Source organism: Falco punctatus, assembly GCF_963210335.1.
Source record: "Falco punctatus genome assembly, chromosome: 12".
In the NCBI taxonomy this organism is placed as follows: Eukaryota; Metazoa; Chordata; class Aves; order Falconiformes; family Falconidae; genus Falco; species Falco punctatus.
In genome coordinates, this window is record NC_137592.1 from 3,378,484 (window position 1) to 3,388,015 (window position 9,532).

Genomic DNA, 9,532 nt, shown 5'->3' on the forward strand with positions numbered 1-9,532 from the left:
ATTATATGCCACACTTTCTGCAGCCAGAATGAACAAGACCATTGAAAAGATATCATGTTGATAAAAGTGGGCATAGGAAAAATAACCTTAAATCTAAACTCTCTATATCACAAGTAATAGAACAAAGGAAAAAATACATTTTTCTTCTCAGAAGCAACAGAAGCCAACACAATTATGCTTGCTGAAATGCTTTTTTAATCATATTCCAAGTAAAATTTTTATTTCCTCTACAGCTATGCTTGCTGTGACAAAAATGCTTCTTTGCATAAATCATTTTTGCTCACCTTTGAAAAGCTGATCCTCTCAGAGAATCAATTAGTTAGCTGTCAGAAGAAAGTGCATATCATATACTCACTAACACTTAGTGGACAGAGCAGTGTTGAAAGACCCATGGCAAACATTCATTACTTGAGATCTGGCAATATTAAAAGTGCAGCACAGAACTGACATCTTTTTTTCCCTTTCTGAAGAGAAAACGATGTAATTAGTCAGATGCTTATATTTCATTCTGAAGTGTAAATGTAGCATTGCAATTTAAAACTGTCCTATAATTCTTAGGCACAGCAAACACTGGACTAGCTTTTCAGTTCCTGTTCCCTCAAGTGTTCTTGGTGCCACAGGTGTGTCCGACACTGATCACAGTTTGTCCCAAAGGGCTAATCTTGCAAACAGTCTGTACTCTGAATTTCCGTGCTTCCTCGCTTGGAGGCCACTCTGCAGGATCAAGCCTGAACTGAGTGCTGTGAGGAGAGACCTTTCAGAGAACAGGTGGAAGACAAAAGAGCTAGCAGCTCAGTGGTGGGTTTAGTATGTTCTGCCTTTGCTTTTCTGTCTTGATTGTGTTGAGATAGAGATGTGCATATACATATATCCTCTCTCAACCACATACCAACACTCCTTTGGCTTTATGATCGCCATTCAAAGACTTGACCAGAGTCCCCTGTGTCTCCACGTAGGCTGGAGAAGGGGGTAAAGGGGAGATATCAGTGCTGGTGCTACAACTGCTGGGGAGAAGACAGGGCGCCTGTGATGCTGAGGAAGGTTTTAAGCCACTGGGTTTTGTATTATGGGAATGGTTGTCCCTTATGTACCCTGGTGTAGAGGGAGAGGCTCTACAGGCAGGGGACAATCCAAGCGGAAAACTTTAGTGGCATCGTCTGGGATTTTCTGAAGTCCAGAAGATCTTTTAGTTTTGTAGGAGTGAGGCAATCAGCTACAAAAATGGGAAACAGAGGAAAAGATGGTCAATAATTCTGCGATATTTCACAAAATCTTAATCACAAAAATATTGCCAAATCACTAGAAAATACACATCTTTTCCAATTATCTTTACAACCTTGACTTTTCAAGTGCTTTCTGAATCACATCCAGAAACTCATGAGACCTGGTTCCACACGGTGTAGCTTCTTATGCACAACGTATAGACACTGCTTCCCCCCATAACTACCCCACTCCCCGCCCCCCCAAAAAAAACCACCACCCCCAAAACCCAACAAAAACCCTGCCTGAATTTTTTTGACAGAAAATAAAGCACTATTAACTGACAGACATGTGTTCTTCTTTTGTGTTGGTAGGGTTTTGGGTGTCAGCTGTTTGATGATCGTACATCTTAATTAAGGCAGGGCACATTGATGTGTGCAGTTTTATTTGAGCTTGTTCTTCCTTGTAAGCTTAATGAACTTACTCAGCCCCACAAGCATGAACAAGCCTGTCAGGTACCTTTGCCAGCAGTCTTTGGCAGAGATCCCTGTGCAGATAGTGTGAGGCAGTATTATTCAATAGAGTGAATTGTCCAATTCTACCACAGTCTAGCTACTGTCCTTAGTAAAATACATTACTTAAGGGGGCATATTTTCTTCCTACCTTTGTGTAAGGAAGGCAGTGTATCTGGGGAGAAGGATGTTTCCCAAATGCATTTCTAGGCACAATTGCTTTTGGAGAGGCTGAGATGGCTGTAGCACACAAATTCTGGCTTTCTTGGTGCTTATTTTATCAGCTGCTTTCAGGCTTTTACGAGCTCTACCCGGATGGACTGTGGCCCTTTCATGAAATATCCCTAAGTTTTAATTCAGCATGGCTTGAGAGCGGTAACTGTGAGTTACTGCCCAGTAATCTTCATAGAGCACTTCACTGGGCAGTATAAGCAAACTGCTAAGTTTGTGTTTTTATTTTGATTTGATTGTATTTGAACAGACTTTTCTGACGTGTGCAAGAGAGGAGGAGAGTGAGAGAGGAAGATCGGGTGGATGTTTTCATGGTGATGCCCCTAATGGTTAGAGCAGCAGTCGGGTGTCAGGATTTCCGTCCTTTCCTTGCCTCAGCCGTGCCTCGCTGTTGCTCGAGGCAATTCTGAGCCCACGTTCACAGGGATTTCTGTCTGAAAAATGTCTAATAACATTGGCCCACAGTGGTGCTGGGGAGGAACGATGTCACGTAGGTAACGCAGGCGGTCAGAACAGGGGTCCCATTCTGTTCAGATTTACAGATGCTTGCCTCAGTTCTCCACCTGTAAGCGATGCCTGAGGTTCCTTCCTCCACCAAACGATATTGTACGCTGCGACTTGCATTTAAGGAGCACTTCAGTGATCCTTTAACTGCAGGCTGCAATAATCTCGAGCTTTTCAGGTGGGTAAAGTGCTGTCAGCAATACCTGCATACAGACACGGGGAAGCCGGGCCTGTGAGGAAGAAGCCCTGTGAAATAGCCGCTGATTCCCGGGAAGCGTGCCTGGTACTGATGGAAGCGTCCTGGCCGTGGTCGGTGCCTGGTTTCGGAGGAGGCACAGGCCTTTCTCCGGAGCAGAAGGGGCACAGCAGGACCAGGGCTATGGGCCGCAGCGGGATTGCCCCTGGTGCTGCCATTCCCCCTTGCCAGTGTCACTGCAGGGCGCTGGGCACGGGAGCTTGGGGCAGGCCCGTGGGCGCTGTGCCACTGCCCACCATTAGCTTTTGCAAGGCCTGAGGGGCGGTTAAGAACAGGGCCTGAGGTGAAGCCCCCTTGTGCTGCAGAGATCAGCGGAGGAGGAAGAAGGGGCCGGGCAGCCGGGAGGCTGTTGGGCAGGGGTGTAACGGGATGAGTAACGGCTGGGTAATGGACGGGTGGTGGCCATGTAATGGTAGGGTAACGGCTGAGTAACAGCCATGGAACGGCTGTGTATGGCTGGGTAACGGCTGGGTAACAGCTGAGTAACAGCCATGGAACGGCTGTGTATGGCTGGGTAACAGCTGGGTAACAGTGGGGTAACAGCCATGGAACGGCTGTGTATGGCTGGGTAACGGCTGGGTAACAGCCATGGAACGGCTGTGTATGGCAGTGCAACGGCTGTGTAACGGTGGGGTAACAGCCATTTAAGGGCTGGGTAACAACTGTGTAACAGCTGGGTAATGCCAGGTACCGGCTGGGTACGGGCCGTGTAGCGGCTGGGTAGTGCCCGTGTGACGGCCGGTACCGGCTGTGTGCGGGCGCCACCTGCCGGCCGAGCGCCGCGCGCTCCGGCGCCGCCGGGCGGGCGGAGCAGCTGCGCGCGGCCGCCGCGGGGTCTGGCGCGCGCACGTTGCGCGGCCTGAGGCGAGGGCCCGCGCGCGGGACGGCGGCGGCGCGCTTCTGGGCAGCGCGCGCCCTGGTGCCGCCCGTGCTCGTGCCGCCGGCGCCCTCCGCCGTCCCTTGGCGGGACGCGAGTGCGAGGCCTGAGGAGATTTGAGAGAGGAGCAAACGCGAAGGCCGTTCCCTAGGGGCGCTGGCGGGCGCAGGCCTGAGGTACTTGGAAATCTGGGTGATCTGACCGATGCTGCCTCACGCATCACGCATATTAGTCCCACGTTATATTTTAAGTTTCTTAAAGGGAGAGCCAAGCTTCTAGCCCCAGATGAAAATTTTAGCTGAGGCCATCCGCTCAGCTTTCTGTGAAAAATCTCCTCAGGTGTGATGCCTAGTTGTCTTCCACTGTCTCTAATGGCGTTAACGCAAGCAGCGATTTCATTTAAGGGAATTGCTTGCCATTAGCAGCTCCACTGTTACCCCATACAGGGCCAGAATTCCAGCACTGACAGAGTTTGTGTCTGGTTTGCAGTGCTGGAAGCCACACAGTATTTGAATTCTCTCTGATGGCAATATATTCTTCCTAAAATGGAAGGAAGGCCTGGATTTGCCCAATCTAACTTGGGGCAGCCCTAGCCCCGTGGGCACAGCTGGCATGGGCCAGGTGCCCCCTCAGGTGCCCCTCAGGGCCCGTGTGCCTGGGACATGGCCGGGGGGCGTCTGGAGAGCTGAACCATCTTCTCTCAGAGCCGCCCTCTCCCTGTGGAGCGCACAGAGTGACTGGCTCCATGCAAGCACATTCAGGTAGGTGGCAAAACCGAAGGAAGATAAGTCTGGGTCACCATTCCTAATCAAAGCCAGGCACAGAGAAAGTTTATTTAGGCAGTGTTTGACTTAAGTAGGTAAAAGGCAGAGAGGAATGTAGCTCTTGGCTCCTCAAAGCAATCATGTTTTATTTGGTCTTTTGTTTATGATTTCTGTAATTTCAGTGCTAACTCATGTTCGAGTTACCTTCGAAAAATTCAGTTAACTCAGTTTTGTGTTTTTTTGTTTGTTTGTGGCAGGTTTTTGTTGTTTCTTTTAATAAATATTCACTGACAAATGTACAAAATTCACTAGGCTGACCGAAGGCACTCTGCGATTTCTCTACTTCTCATGCAGTACTTCTCATGGACAGATGAGGCTGCTATGCCATTGTTGATTTCATTTTGGGGGCGTGATACTTAGGGTACTGTCCCCTCCTTGCTAAATACTCAGTGAGGACTCTCATAACCTAGATTTCAGTTTTCTCCCAATAAATCATTAGGCTGCCTTCCTGGCTCAGTGTGTGTGAGGCTTTGGGGAGCAGCAGTACCATATCCTATCTGGCATGCACCTAGCTTTCAACCAGTGTTCTTTGCAACATGCAAGCTGGATTTCCTTAGTTTTCCTGTGTTTGTAAGGCTACTAGGAGAGGGAACCCCTACTAAAGCATGATGATGTGAATTCAGTTTGGAGATGGAGCATATAGGAATAAAAAGCACTGCGGGCACTATGGGGAATAATGTCAGCTCCTGTTGAAGAGTTTGCAATATTCTATGCTCTTGTTAACAGCCCTGGATTCCTGCATGGCAAGCCTTAACCTCAGTGTAGTACTTCCAGCTTCAATGGGGCAGGGTTTTGCAAACTTCTTTTTGCTACAGTTCTTGCTATAGTTACCCCACCCTGGCTCCTAGACTAGATTACTGTGAAGCGGAATAGCAGAGGACTGTTTACCCTTGAAGACTGCTCAGTCCCTTTAGGTAATGCTGAGGATGACCACCGATTTTACAGGCTGACACTAGCACTTTGTACCAATGCTTCCATGTTCAGCACTGGCTGTCATTGCACTGCTGTGGGCAGATCAAAACTTTGGTTTTCATTTAGAAAGCACTGGAGTGCCTGAATGTTGGCTGCCTCAAGGATTGCCTCTCTCCTCTTCTGCTAAAACAGCCTTGCCTACCTGAGATGCTTCTGCTGTTTTTACCATAACGTTAAGCTTATGGGTATTAGGGTAAAGCATTGTCAGCTGAAATCTCTGGCTTCACAACTGACTTCCAAATTTGCAGTCTGACCTTAACCTTAGCACAAGCAAATGCTTAATTAGGTTGTTTTGCAAGTGTATGATTTAGTGACATCACCAAATGTCTGGCTAATAAAGAACTTTTCAGCAGCTAGCAATAAATGACAGCAAAGCATAACCTTGAAGTAGGTTTTGGGTACAAAAACCTGGGCCTTAGTACAGCTATTTTTTCAGTAGTGAGATAAACCCAGAAAACAGCTTTTAGGATCAAAGATGTATCTCCTCCTTCTGCACATAACGCATGGTACAGGATGATGACATGTAACAAACAGTACACCTGACACTGTCTATAGGTGAGCTTCACCATAATGAAAGTCACTGTCTCCAGGCAGAACAGTTTTGTAACCTTAGAAATCCAAAAGAAAATCAAGTAGTTCAGGGCAATATATTGTCCCAAGAAAGAGCATCTAGTTACAGCAGACCAAAATGTTTTTTTCTCCAAGAGAACATACTGAATGAGCTACATTATTCTCTAGATAATGCACAGAAACATTCTTTATTATGAGAACTTTATGGTCTTTCATAAGCATTAATAATGCTGGGGTTGTGTGGGTGGGAGAGCAGGTGGGTAGAAATGGTAAATGGAAAAGCAAAATGGGATAGCTATGAGGCTATAATTTCTTATGAAATCTTGCTCCGTATGATACCTCTTTCCTTTAGAACATTTTTGTAAAAGAGAAATACTTTGCATTTCCTGCAGTCTTCAGGTTTTAATGACATTTTTTTTAAGTGCAGTATTTCTGAAAGGCAATGGGAAGAGGATGGCTTAGGAAAGTTTATTTATACAGATGACGTACAGTACTAACAACAATGGAAATTTCCTCATGCTCTGGGCCAGTGCCTGAATCTTGTCTAAAAATCATCTCTGAGGCTCAGAGCATTATTCCTCTCCCTTATTTACTGTCCAGCAAATCTCCCAAGCCTACCAAGATGGTATGAACTTGCTTGCTCTTCTAAAAATGTTTTTCTGTGTTTTAAAAATTGGGTGTTTTTCCCTTGTTATCTTCTTTAGAGATTACAAAGCGATAGTAGCAGCAATAGTTGCTGCACACGTGGGTAGATTCGCGTGAATTCCTGGGGTAGGCTCCATGTTGGAGTACCAGGAACACTTCCATCTTATGTTTGCCTGAAAAATTCTGTCACTAAGTCTGATTCCTATTTATAGCTGATTATAGCAATCAAATGTTTCAGCTTCAGAGTTCTGTCTCAGTGTGGCAATAATGACCCTGGATTTTTTTTTGGTATTTCAACCTGTTTGCCTCACTATTGCTATTGTAAGATCGTCCTCACAGATCCTAGTAAGGGTACAGGACCATCCTGCTAGTGAGAATTATCAATGAAAATGTCCATTCAGGGTCTAGAAAATTTTATTACCACAGTTCTTTCTTCCACAGTGTGTACAGAAATGCTTTTCTGAAGTCATCAATTGCATTTTGATTGAGACTTGTCTTCATAGTTGTAGAGATTTTTTTCATGGCTGAAAGTAAAATGCAATGAGCTTGAAATATTGTTACATAGACCTTGCCAGTTAGCTTCTTTCTAAATTAAAGAAATAACTCCATTTTAAAGAATAATAAAAAAATAATTAACATAAGAATGGATATTTGCAGCCCTGTTAGTCAGAAGCAAATGATGTAATGAGCAAGATTAAAATCAGTGCTGCCTTTTCCTGTTAGACTTTTTAAAGTATTTTATTAATATAAATGAAAAAAAGAATCTGATAATTGAATTACCAGAAAGAACTTTATTCAGCAGGGTTTGCATGGTTTCTGTTGGCTTTTGCTGTTGTGCTCCCCTTTTTTTGTCACCTCAACCTGTGTGCTGAAAGCATTATATTTATATTTATTTATGAAATAGGGAAAACTTGAGAAATGTGCTATTGCTTTCATTGATTGGAAACAGGTAACTAGCACTGAAAAAGACAAGTTAGAATGGGTACCAGCTGCTCAGAGGCTTCTGCAGCCAGCTAAAAAGAGTTAAGGCATGAGCAGAAAAGTGATTTGAAAGAGGTAACTGTATCAGGCTGGATAAATGCTTTTGTCCCTCTACACTTAAAAGTTCAAATGTAATGCTTGACAATTATGCAGGGATGTGGGGGAAAAAAGAGATTCTTACAGGAAACTCTAGCTGGGCAATTTGCATTGGTCTATAAAGAAAGAGAACAGCAGAGCAAGGAGAGTCTCAGCCTACACATCTGTCAGGGAAAATGCTGCAATATGAATTAATTTTCATTAAAAAGGTGTGTGAAACAGCAGGAGGACAAACTGAAACTCTGCAGGTGGAGAGGGCAGTGGTACAAGGCATTAGCAGGGAGACCTTGTGCTGCAAATTGTTGTTGTGGAGAAAAGGCAAATGGATTTACCCTGTCAGCTGAGGGAGGTTTCTTTTTATTGTAGGCTGTTTATGACAGGTAGTGTGTATGGATGCTTATGGCTTTGGGGATTTTTGTTTTGTTTTGGTTTTAGTACCCGAAAACCCTTGAAAACTATTGGGGAAAATCTAATAACTGTGGGTTATCCAGGCACTCAGTCTGACATCCCCGCAGACTAGTGGCCTGCAAAAAAACCCAGAAGGAACTTTTCCCTTCTCCAAAAGGTCAATCCGTTAGCCACAAAACCAAAAGATGTTGAAAGGAAGTAATTTTAAACTGTAAGATTTAAATTGGCGGCAGGGGAAGATGAGTTGCCAAAACATGTCTTTGTTTTGTGTTTCTGAAAGCCTCAATTCCTCCTAGTGGAAGACTTCCATGTTTGGCCCCTGCATAGGTACACTTGCATTACATTTAATCTGCTGTGGTGCAATCAGAAGGCTCAGGCTAAAAATAAAAATAATAATAAAAAAATTAAAAATGGCCTGTGAAGCAGTTCCAGAGCAGTTAGCCTATGGCAAGCTCTGTACTGCTCTGGGTGTGGCACTAGCAGTACTAAAGTGGTGATTTTTGAGGTGTATCAGTGAAGGCTGCAGTCACTAGGAGATGGGTGAGAGTACTTGCCACATGGGAAGAAGCAATGGGGATTTGGTCCCAGGCACTTCCCAAATCCAGCTTTTCTGTCTGCATTTGATCACTTCAGTCCCAGGGTCATGGCAGCTGCAATGGCTTTTCCTGAGGAGCTTCACCTTGTTTCTGGTGTGGTGTAGCTGTTGAAGTTTTCATCAAAGTTGTGATTGAAGTTACTGCACAGAATCCCCTGTACACGAGAAAAGTTTAAGAAAAAGAGATTACAATAATAGGGGTCTGTGGAAATCAACTAAAAAGGCAGAATTTTGAGGAGAATAGGCGAGCAGATGTGATTTCTCACTGAGTGTATAGGATGGTTCAGAAACTCTGTAATTACTTGGTAATCAGTAGTACAAAATCCTTTTTAATTGCTGCACATACGTGCAAAGGAATAAGAGTCATTTTATAAATGTAGTGGTCAGAGAGAGTAATTGAAATGTTAATTCCAATCATATGCTGTGCTCATGCATTGATTTTTAAATTCATGTTACCCATTAATTAGTTAATGCCCATAAAGTGCATTGAAGATGGAGAATGCTATAAATTACTATGTACTATTGTTATTATCATTATCCACTAGGTTTAATTAGTTCTCATACATTTTAATTGGATTATTGAGATGTAAACTTAGAGAATATGATTTTGGACCAAATGCTATCATCAGAATCCTGGTGAAGTGAGCAGCTGCAATGCCCATACATCCAAAAAAAAAAAAAAAAAAAAGACTAGCTTGTTTATGTGGATTGATACATAAATCTTTTTATATTTGTCCTGGATGAACACGTGCATCTGGTGGCTTCCCTCTCCCCTAAAATTATCCTTGTCTAAGACTAGGCTAGGAGACATTCAGCCTGGCCTAGTGATGGTATTTCTACAGAAGGATGTGTCACAGTGGT

At 44.3% G+C, this 9,532-nt stretch overlaps 1 protein-coding gene across 1 annotated transcript in view; it reads left to right on the forward strand.

Annotated features, from left to right (window-relative positions):
- The window catches only part of CCDC85A (coiled-coil domain containing 85A), a 293,953-nt gene that overhangs the window by 87,707 nt on the left and 196,714 nt on the right, over nt 1–9,532 (forward strand). The window lies entirely within an intron of this gene.